This window comes from Cavia porcellus, unplaced genomic scaffold, assembly GCF_034190915.1.
Source record: "Cavia porcellus strain 051 isolate PalLab524CR breed Dunkin Hartley unplaced genomic scaffold, mCavPor4.1 scaffold_15, whole genome shotgun sequence".
Lineage (NCBI taxonomy): Eukaryota > Metazoa > Chordata > Mammalia > Rodentia > Caviidae > Cavia > Cavia porcellus.
The window spans coordinates 29,759,243-29,771,852 of NW_026947498.1; positions in this window are offsets into that span (position 1 = coordinate 29,759,243).

Sequence of the window (12,610 nt, forward strand, 5' to 3'; positions counted from 1 at the left end):
ATAGAACCAGAATTATGCGTAACTAGGTGGGTCTCAAATCAGTCAGTTTATCAAGTGAGATTTAAATGTCACAACTGCCATAAACACTTATTTTCAGATTTTTCTTGATGTATCTTCTCAGTTCCTTTGGGAAAATACCAAGGAATTTGCCTGCTCTGTTTTATGATAAGAGTGTTTCCTTTGGAAGAAATTTACAGACTGTTCTAAATGATGTGTGCCTTTAACTTTCTACTACAAATAAATGAGATTTTCTGTTGTTTGATATTTATGCAGGTATTTGGTGCTGTCAGTATTTTACAGATATAAACATCATTGATCAGAAACTATTATAACACAAAACTAGGAACTCAGAGGATTCATCCAAAATTCCATCTTGATGTATTCAATATCCAACCCAATAAAGTATTGTAAAAGTAAAGAAGAGTCACAAAGAGTTCCTGATTTTTATATTTCTGTCATACTTATTCACAGTATCATAAGGTAGCTCTACTGCATATAAATTATATGACTTTAAATTCAATACAATGCATCTATATAGTTTAATGGAGATTTAAACTTTTATTCATCCTGCCGTTTAATGAATTTAGAACATATGAAAGCATTAACCCAAGGTAATCTGAAGAATATTCATTAGTTTTATGCATTGATATAAAATTCACTAAGTCCTTTACCTAAATGTGTCAGGCATTATGTAAAATCTGGGAATAAATATATGAATAAAATATAGCTTTTGTCTTTAAATAATGTATTAGACAAAGTTCTTTTAGCTAAATATGACAAAAAGTTTGTTCATATGGCAGAAGCATTAATATTAAGTTATTGCCAAATAATCGGGGAATTCAGAATGAGTTTTGCTTTCAGAATTCAGGGTCTCTTGTCTTGCTGTTTCTCTTTTGGAGTTTATCATTTCTTTTTGTTACATTTTTCTTGTTACAGATAAATTACCTTAGGGCGGTGAAGATTAGAGGAGTGCTGCAACTTATTTCAGGAATACATCATTCCTTTTAATGATTCCAGAGGAAGAGAGAGTTTTTTCCTTTGTTGTAGTCAGGGGTTGTGCAGAAAACAATTAGAATCAGGACATGGAGTTTATAATATATTATTTATGATAGTCACCCAGAGTTAACACAAGAAAATGCAGGAAATCTATCCACAATACTAAAGACATAGAATATTTAGCCAAGGACCCAAATCCCACAGAAATGCCCCATATGAGACCAGATGAAGATCCAGAGCTCATGACAATGCCTCCAGTGAGTCCAGAACTGAAGGCCCAGAGCCCACAAAAAGAACTCACACCAGTCTCTTTTATGGATCTGTGCTGGGAAGTTCCAAAGGTCAGCGGTGGAAGCTAGGAAGTCTATGCCAGCAGGGTGAAGGAGCTGTGCTGATAGGTTGAGGGTTTTGTGCTGGTAGGTTGAGGGTTCTACACTGGAGCTGAGAGGTCACACTCATAAAAAAGACCAGGGCTGTCTTGAAAAGCACCACAGCCATCCTCAGTAACATAGAGGCTCTGAGCTTCTCCAACTATAAGCACAGTTAAGAACATGCCAGGAAGCCAGTGTTAGGAGTTCATCCTGGAGACCAAACAGCACACGTCTTCCCCTCCAAAGCCAGGAAGCAATGCTTGATGTAGGGATCAGAGCTTCTCCAGGAGAACCATAGCTCAAACAGCAGCACATAGGACCCATAACACCTCAAAGCCTCAACACATAGTTTCTCCTTCTCCAAGTTGTCATTTATGATGGCAACTTTCCTCAGGTGAAACACTCAGCACCATGCTGGTGTAATCCAGCTGGCATTAAGTTTTGACCATCAGTTTTTGAGTTTTTTTGCTTGTTTGTTTGTTTGTTTTAGCAATACTGGGGATTGAAATCATGACTGCATGCTTGCAAGGCAGGTGCTTATGCTGCCGAGTGAAATCCTCAGTCTGACCACCAATTTTTAATCCAGAACACCCTTCTTTAACTTATTCCTAAAACTGTGATTGTACCTACACATACTACATATTCCTCTATATGGTATTTTGTGGGTTATCATGTCTTGAATTAGAAAGGGTTGGTACAGATAGTTACTGCATCTATCCAGAAAACTCAAATATTTACAAAAATTCCACAGATATATGAAGCATAAGAATGTGTGTACTTATATGTACACATGTAAGAATAACAGGAATAATAAATAAGCATCATTTATTTAAACATTTCTAGGTTACTCTTGCATGATTACATAAAAAAATACTTCACCTCTGACTTATGTGTTATTGAGGTATGTGAAAGAGATTTTGGTTTCAGAAGATCCTGAAGTTTCCAATAGCTCAAACAGCAACACATGGGAGAACCCACAATGCCGTAATGCCTCAATGCCTGAACGCCTCCCTTCTCCTTCTCCTTGTCTCTATATATTGGCAGCTTTCTTCAGGTGAAAATCTACACTCAGCACCATCATAATTTAATTCCACTGGCACTAAATTGACCACCAGTTTTTAATCTATGACAAAGTTTTTCATCCATTCCTCAGTTGATGGGCATTTGGGTTGTTTCTAAGAATTAGCTATTACAAACTGTGCTGCTATAAATATGAATGTATGTACTTTATAGTTGAATAATACTCCATTATATAAAAACCATATGTTTTTTTTTATCAGGTCTATTGTGGTGTAATGTTCTTAAATCTTCTGGGGAAATACCCAGAAGGGGAGTATCTGGGTCAAATGGAACCTCTAATCCTAGTCTGTTGTTTTGTTTTGTTTTTAAGAAATCTTTACCTTGATTTCCATGGTGCTCATATCAGTCTACCTACCCACTATCAGGGGAGAAGTGTTTCTGTTTCCCCACAGTGACAGCAGCATTTGTTATTGATTGTTTTCTTGATGATAGCTATTCTTTCTGGAATGAGATAGAATCACAGTATTGCCGTATTTGCATCTCTTGAATGACCAGTGATGAACATTTTTTCATATATTTATATGCTGTTTATTTTTCTTCATCTGAGAAGTACATAGCAATCTCAGATGCTCGTTTTTGGATTGGGTCTTGAATTTGAAAGGTTTGCTTTTTGCTTTTCAATTTTTTGTGTGTTCTAGTTATAAGTCCTTTAACTGAGGGACAACTGGCTATTAGATTTTCTCAATTTATGGATTGTCTTTTCTATTTGTTAATGATTTCATTTGTTGTGCAAAAGATTTTTTAATGAGATCCTATTTATTTATTCTTTGTTGTATTTCCTGAGCAGTCTTTTTTGTAAGATAACATGAAACATTATGCTAGTCATTGTTGATTTTCTATTAGCTTGTCTTGAGGCCTTGTAATGCTCTTGCTGTTTTGATTTGTTTTATTCTGTTTCATTTTGTTTGGTTTTATTCTCTTTAAAATAAAAAGGAAATTAATGATAGTTAATATAACTTATTATCTTAGAAATAGGTTATAAGATTTAGGGATCAAAAATGATCAACAATCAAATAATGAAAGCATGCATTGTTCTTTTAGTTGAACTTACAGAGATAAGTAGTATAGTTGTGTGTGTGTGTGTGTGTGTGTATACATCCCCTACATATATGCATATACCTATATGCATATGATCTTTTCCCTTTTTTCTTTTCTCCTTTCCCCTATCCCAGTTGTTTTTTCCTTTTGAGGTCTTTCTTTCCCTATCATTTTCACAATATCTATTGTACATTTTGGATCTTATTACTCTTCCAGTTTTTTTTTACACTACTGGACAATATGAAATTTATGCATGTGAGTGTGATATATTTCACTTATGAGTATGATCTCAAGTTGTATCCATTTAGCTATAAAAGCCTCATTTCATTCTTCTTTATAGTTGAATAACACTCCATTGTTTAAAAATCATATCTTTTTTATCCATTCTGTTGTTGACCATTTTGATTGTTTTCAAGACTTTTCTATCACAAATTGTGCTGCTATAAACATGGGTGCACATATATCAGTGTGTCACGGTGTTTTCAGTACTCCTGGTAAATATCCTGAAAAGGGTAGCTGGATTAAATGAGATCTAGTTTTTTGAGGAATCTCTAAAGTGATTTCCACAGTGGTTTTACCTGTCTATACTCTCACCAATAGCAGAGAATTATTTCTTTTTTTCCCACAGACCCAGCAACATTTGTTTTTGATTGATTTTTTTGGTGCTAGCCATTTTTTATGGAGTGAGATGGAATCTCAATGTTGTTTAATTTGATTTCTTGAATGACCAGTGATGTTGAACATATGTTCATGTATTTGTTTGCCATTTGTATTTTTTCATCTGAAAATTGTATGTTCATCTCAGATGTCCATTTTTGGATTGGGTGTTCCAGTTTTGGGGCCCCGATGTTTTTCAATCCTTCATATGTTCTAAATATAAGTCATGTCTCTGAGGGACAACTGGCTAAAGATTTTCCCACTTGGTAGGTTTGCTTTTCAAATGTTGGTGATTTCCTTTGAAGTGCAAAATCTTTTTAATAAGATGAGGTCCCAGTTGTTGATTCTTTGAAGCATTTCCCATATTGTTTGCATTTTGTTCATGTACTCCTTGCCTACCCTTGTCTTCAAGATTTCTACCTACTTATCTTCTAGTAGATGTATGTTTCTGTTTTAATATTTAGACCTTTGATCCATTTTAACTTCATTTTAGTGCATGGTGATAGATACACGTCTAGTTTTAGTCTTTGGCATGTGGAAAGCCAATCTTCCAGCAACATTTATTAAAGAGACTGTCTTTATTCCAGTAAAGATGTTTGGTCTCTTTGTCAAAGATAAGATGGTTTACTGTTTTTGTTGTTTTGTCTCCATCTTCTAATCTGTTCCATTAAATCTCTGGTTTTATTCTTAAAATTCATTTGGAAGCAGAAGAGACCTAGAATAGCAAAAGCAATCCTGGGCAACAAAGGCAAGACAGAAGGTATCACAATCCCTGATTTGAAGTTATACTACAAAACTACTGTGGTGAAATCAGCATGGCATTGGCTTATGTTTTGATATTATTTTCCTGTTGGTGGTTTCCTGTCTTTCTCCTGTTTAAGTACTTCCCCAGATTAGTGGTTTCTTTCTATTGGCATTTGTGTGCTTATGGTTTTCATTAATCCTTTCTATGATATCTTTCAGGGCATTCTGTAGTGCAGGTTTGGTGATCATGAATTTCTTCACTTGTTCTTTGCCATGGAATTTCTCAGTTGAATTTGAAAGATGGTTTTGTAGGATACATAAATCTGGTTTAACAATTGCTGGCTTTAAGGGCTTGAAATATCTCACTCCATTCTTTTCTTGATTTGAAGGTTTGAGTTGAGAAGTCTGCTGTGATTCTGATGGGCTTTTCTTTATAGATGATTTGTTTCTTTTCTCTAGTTACTTCTAGTATTTTATTATTGTGCTGAATTTCTGGAATTTTGATTATTATATTTGGTGTAGATTTATTTTGGTCATGGCTATTTGGAGTTCTATATGATTTATTTATTTCTCTGTCAATTTCTTTGCCCACATTTAGAAAGTTTTCTGCCATTATTTGTAAAAAAATTATTTTTCATGATGCCTTGCCACTTTAAAATTAACTTTCTTTTTATAGTCACTAGCCACATTCCTGACTTCTAGGTCTAGTTTTGCATCATTGACTTGATTAAATCCTTTGTGGATACTTTTAGTGGAGATTTTAGTCCCCTGGATTTTTGTCTGATTTTTTTTTTCATTGATACCACTTATTGTTTATGGCATTTTTGGTTTGCATCAGTTTCCTCTTTTACTTTTTAAAATTTTTGTATTCCTTAATTTCTTTCATTCTTGTCTCTCTCTGTGCTCTGGACTTGTGCTGGGTAGACTAAACATTTAGGGTTGCATTTTGCTTCTTCCTCTTGTCTTTTTCTATTTTTTTTTTATTTTATCTTTTTTTGTGTTTTGATGCATTTAGATTCCTTATGTTTGTTAGCTTTATCCCTGGTGTCAAGGATTTCCTAGCTGATGTCTGTTCCTCAAAGATCTCTTCTAGATACAGTTGATTTTAGGTCTATCTTTCAATCCTAAAAAATTACCTTTCCAATATATTAAGAGTGTTGAGTTGCTATATTTTTTACTCAAAGCCATTCCATTGATACTAGATAATGGTGACAGTTATGGTAATTTGCAAGCTCACTGTTGTCATACAGGGAGAAAAACTGATTAAAATAATTAAGACATACTGGTTAAAGCAGTGCTTTTATCATTAACAGCAGACTCAAGTACAACACAGCTATTGACAAACCCTGGTAACTAGCCTGATATATTTAACAATGGGAGCAAATTCTATAGTTATATAATATAACCCAATATATGCCAGGAACATGTATGTAATATTTCTCCACTTGGTGGAGTGATTTTGCCCTGTTATCCAGGGATTTAAGAGGGATAGGGGATAGCATGAAGAGGTATATAGGGTTAAATATAGTAGGAGCAAATTTGATGGGCAAAGGATGGTCACTCAAGTTCTAGGTAATTGTAGGATACCAGAGCGAGAGGTTGGAAGAGACAGCAAAGGAGTATTGAAATGAACCAGAAAAAAGAGAGTAAATGCTTATCCCCATGAAATCTCATAAAATCAAATGAGATAGTTGATGAAAGAGAGGAAGAAGACAAGTGGAATGATACAACGGGAATGTTTAGAGATTAATTCATAAACAAGAGAGAAAAGAGGGTAGAAAAGAGAAGGAAAAGAAGAAAAATGAGAAAAGAAAAAACAGAGAACAAAAATAATTACATACATGGAAATAAAATAACAAAAAGCATACAGAAAGAAAAACAAAACAGCAAAATTGAATAGAGAGAAAAGCAGAAAAGAAACAAAAACACAAACAATAAAAATAATAAACATCAAAATAAAACATATTAATCCAGGGGTCAACCAAGAAGAGAACCTATCAGACAGAGAAAGATAAAAGAAGTGAGATTTTTCTAGTGTCTACATTTTTTTTTTTTTTTTTTTGTATTTTTACTGATACCAGGGATCGAACCTACGACTGCCTGCTTGCAAGGCAGGTGCTTATGCCGCTGAGCTAAATCCCCAGCCTCAAGTGTGTACAGTTCTGTGATATGTCCAAGTTTGATCCCAGAATGTGTACTTCAAGCAGACTTGCAGATGGATTTGTGCTGTTTGGGTCTGAGATTTGTCTTTGGATTTAGAAGATGGGATTAATCTTCTGTGACTGGAGTTCTCAGCGATTTCAAAAATAAAAAAGAAAAGAAGCAGAAGGAGAAGATGAACAAGGAAAGAAGAAAGAAAAAGAACAAACAAAAGAATAAAGGAAAAGAAAAGGTGTCACTACCCACTTAGTTTGCATTCCTCATGTCTTTGACCCCAAGCACAAAGCTAGTTCTCCTACCTTGCCACCTGCTGGCTCACATTTTTACAGTTGCTTTAGCACTACTAGTCCAACTGCTGTCCATCATGTGCACTGTGCACTGTGTGACCAGACTCGCTAGTCTCTGGTCCCTGAGTCCCATCAATACAGGGAGCAGGAGTTTGTCTCAGATCCCCTTTCTGCCAGTCTTCAGCGATGGGACAATGGCTGTAACAAGACCCTATCTCTGAGCAGCTTCTTGCCAGATGTAGCAGCTCCCAGGAACAAGAATAGCAGGAACAGGAATAGCAGGAACAAGAGCTCATCTGGGACGCCTTCCTGCCAGTCACAGCAGCTCCTGATCAGTAGTAGTCAATGGCAAGAGCAGGAGCCAGTCTTGGACCTCTCTTGAGGTTTCCAGTAAGAGAGAACTTTGTCTCAAAGTAGAAGTAGTGCAGATAAAATCTGGTGAAAAAATTTTTAAATTAGGGCTTCCTAGTCTCAAAGAGATTTTAAATGTCAAATAACGTGCAAGAAAACCTGTTTGCTTCCATTCTGCAGTCTGATGTCAATAAGTTCCTTAATTATACCCTTGTCATTGTGTAACAGAATAACATTTGAGATTGTTTTGTTGTTATAACAGATTTCAACCCTATTCCTTTTCCTTGAACTACATGTATGAATTTCTAATTGCTACCTAATGTTCCAAATTTTACTTGGTGGAAGCTTACTTTTTATAATATCCTTTGCTCCTGCTCTGACCTCATTTAAAAATTAATCTTGGCATTGTAAAAATTATGTTATTTCTGGCAGTGTCTGTGAAAAATATATCTGAATGCAATTAGTGTTTGAATCTTTGGACTCAGTAAAGTAGATTGCCTCTGATGTAGGTCACATCATCCAATCCATTGAATAAAATAAAACAAATAAAATAAAAAATAAACAAATAAAATGAAAATGAAAAACAGCAAAAGGAAATATTCACTCCTTCATGACTTATTGCTTGAGCTAGACACCAGTTTTCTCTTACTCTCTGAGGTCCTGGTGGTTATGTTTTCAGTCGTGGATTGAAATCCACATGCTATTTCAAGCTTTCAAGATCATACAGATCACACAGAAGATTTCTCTCGTGCCCTAATTTTTCAGAAGGCATATTAGCAGATTGTTTGATTTCTCTGTCTCCATTATGGAGTGAATCACTTCTTTATACATTTTTTCTTTTTATACACATATATAAAATGCATACACACAAATGTATATATACTATATAAATACATATATACATGTGTACATATGTATAGACATGCATAGATATACATACAAACATGTATATCTTATGAGTTCTATATATACATGCTCTGTATACACACACACATATATACACACATATATTTGCAACACATACATACTCTACATATATATACTATACACATACACATACAAAATATATACAATAAATACATATACATATATATAATGTAGATACATACATATTTTTATATATGAAGATATATCTCCTATGCGTTTTGCCTAGAAAATTTTGTCTAACAGAAGGTTTGTATTGAAATACAAAAGATTGGACTGGAAAATATTGCTTGTTTTTAATCTTCATCAAAATTTCAATTCTTCTAATTTTCCAAAGTGACTACAATCATTAAAATATACATTTTCCCCCCTCTTCTTGAATTGACAACACTGAAAGATAAAAATTTGGCTGACTAAATTCTTATCAGTATAAATAGTCTTCCAAATACTTTTTACTCCCAAACTAAAGAAGATTTGTGAGGTAAAACTTGATGACTTGAGACCAATCTCAAAGAATCGTGGCTACATTAGAAAATTCATGAGAAGTAATTTTCCTGGAAAGTTTCCTGTCTGCTCTACATATGAAATCTGGAAAAATGTTTGGACTATGAATGCCTTTATATGACTGATAACCATGACTGGAAAACAACTAAAAAAACAATAAAATCCTTGTTAAAGAGTTTAAAAGTCATAAATGAGTGATTTTCCTTCAGCAACATCTTGGCGTACACTGAAATGGTTAACCTTGTGGTTCAACTCCCAGCCATTTGCATTAACACATCATTTCATATTAATAATGTCTCATTGCTTTCATTTTAAGTATCTGTTTTTAAAAGGTGCTTCCAATTCAAGCCTGCAAGCCAAACAGATTCTCAAATAATGGTTCAACTGCATTTGGCAGGAAGCACTCCCCAGAGAGGCCTTCAAGGAATATCTTAGAAACAGCTCCTTCCTTTAACGTCACCACTCAGGAGAACTATATTCACTTTTGGATCATTTCTATGAAAATAGTAATCATTATGAACAAAAGGAGCAGAGCTGAAAGTGTTGACGTTTATCTGGACCCTGAGCATCTGGAAACAGTAATGACTGAGAAATATCCCAGTTCTGAGTTAGGAGAAATTGCTGATGGCAAAAACTCTACACATGCTCTGAATTCATTACCTGCAGCCTGTCTGCACCCTTCTTTGTGTGCCATAAGACATCTTGACCATACTTTCTGTTTTTACTTGTTTTCTAAAATCCAGGCATCCATTATTCTTCTTTCAGATGTTCCTTGTTAATGGACATTTCCCTAATTGCATTAGCCTGAGTACAATCATTTCCTTAGTTTCCAAGTACATCTTTATTTCCAATAACCTTGCCTAAAGAATATTTTCATATAAGTGTTGGAGTACAGAATTTGAAGTTCTTTTGAAAAATAAAAACTGAAGATTAAAATAACAGAGGAAGTTGCAAAATGATTTCTTGAGCTCAGATTGTAATAATTTTATTTTATTTTTTGTAGTGAAAAAGGCTCTGCACTTATCTCTCCATGAAATAAAATGGTCTTAGAAGGAAAAAAAAAATATTTGTATTAGTACTCAACACCTTGGCCCAGGATCCTAGACAGACTATGGAGAAATTATCCTGAATTCAAGAGAGAATATTTACAAGAGCCAAGAAAATGTGTTTATATTATCATTTCACTTTGTTATGCTACTTATAATCACAAACACCTAATCACTAGAGTCATCAATGTCAATAATTAAATATATATTTTATGTAAAAGAAAACCGAATATCTTCTATATATAAAATATTTTCATAGGAATTATGCACTTTCTGAAATCATCTTTTAAAATTCTTGAATTATTTAAAAAGCTTTAAGATAAGTGACTTGATGTAATGATCAAGTAAATAATTTTAGCAAAGACATAAAATTAAATGAAGTGACAGAAAGAACTGTCATTTTATAACATATGTGTTAAACTATATCTTTTCTGACATACATATTTCCAAGAAAGTGATCATAAATCTTACTAAAATCATTAGCTCTAAAGCAATGTGATCTAAAGGGATCTCATCTTGTCTTGATTTTACTTTCCATGGTGTTATGGTTTAGAGATAAATGTCTCAAATGTGTTATATTTATGAATGGGGCTTTGGAAAGGTGATGGGAAGCATTAAGACTCTTTTTCATCACTTGACTAATAACAGCTAAATGAGCTATTGGGAGAAGGGACCAAAAGTGCAGACACAAATCTCTGGGAATGAGACCTGAAAGAATGCAACTCTCTCTCTCTCTCTTTCTCTCTCTCTCTCTCTCTGTCTGTCTTTCCCTCTCTCTCTCTCTCTGTCTCTGTCTCTCTCTCTCTCTTTCTCTCTCTCTCTCTCTCTCTCTCTCTCTCTCTCTCTCTTTCTGTCTGTCTCTCCCCACCTCTCTCTCTTCTCTTTCTCTGATGAGGCTGAGTGCTTCCTTTTCCTATTCCTATTATGTCATTTATGTCTTGCTGCCAACTGACCATTGATTGGCTGATTCCTCTGAAAACCACAAGCCGTGTTAAATCTCTCCATTAAATTGTGGATATCAAGTATTTTGTCCCAGTGAAAGGAAAGCTGAAAATACACATCCATGGACATGAAAATATTATTATAGCCCAGAGAAGAAATAAAATATTTTGGGAGAAAAAGATCATATTCACAAGACTTCATTCAAGTATATTGATATAACTGTTTTTTTTTTAAAATTCATTCTCTGACTCTGCTTAATCTATAAACTAAAGTGATCATAGCTATACATGTGTAGTTATTAACACAGATGTAGAACTCAGAGACAACTTGAATTTCAGGCATCTATTGGTAGTCTTGGGATATATTCCCCACAGATAATAAGGAACTACTGTAATCATTCCTTTAATTAGCTCATAATTAATTCTCATGATAAAATACAAGAAGACATTTTGTGATTAGACCTCTTTTTGGTCTCACTTTTGAGATTTCAGATATTGCCAGTACTGAGATAACTAGCTGCTTTAGACAATTTGAGATAAAATCAAATTCCACAGTAGATTTACATTCTTTTCTTTACTGGCCATAATTTAGCATTTTATTTTATTTTTAAAATTTACTTTAAAGAGATTGAGACAAAAGAGGACATAACAAAGCAGATCAGAACATAAGACAGTATTTCACCTGTAATTAACCTGTAATTAACAGTAACTAGTATAATGTTTCTTTCTTTGAAATAGTTGAGCATGAATTCATAAATAATAGTATCAAACATAACAAAATAGTATAAAACCATTAAAGAGAATGAAAGTATTACAGGACACTCAGAACCAAATAACAGAAAACAAATAATGGCTACTATATAATCTCATTTTCCATAGAAAATTTGTTTATAGTATCACACATAATACAATCAAATAAGATACAACATGATAGAACCAAAGGAAACAAAAGAGCAAAAGCATGGTAGGACTTCAGAGCAAGATGATATTAAATCAGCACTGGCTATTACAATGTCTTGTTTTCTTCAAAATAGCTGTTCCTACTATCACAGATAATAAAATCGAAGTCACACAAAGCTATAGACTCATAATTTCCAGTGACTCTGATAGGAATGGTGCTGATCACTTTTATCCTGTGACGTTTAGGTTAGATGAAAAAATTTAACTGTCATCTAGAGCAAGTATAATCTAAGACAACACATATTTGGGCATCTAGGCTTTCAAGTTCAGCAATGGGTTAATGGATAGAAGCTGGACCTTGACCACAGTATTCCACAACCAGCAAGTGCTGTGTTCCCCTTTGGTTAATCAAAATAGTAAACACTAAGAAGTTGGCAAGATGAGTGCCTCCTCTAAAACATTCACTTTAATTAAATAGTTCCTTGAACAAGGACATATTTATAAATGGTTCAGTACCATGAATACATTTGCCTTCCAAGGGATATAGAATGCTTTTCCTCAACACAGCTATAAATCACATGTGATCTGATTACATATGTAAATGTACTTCC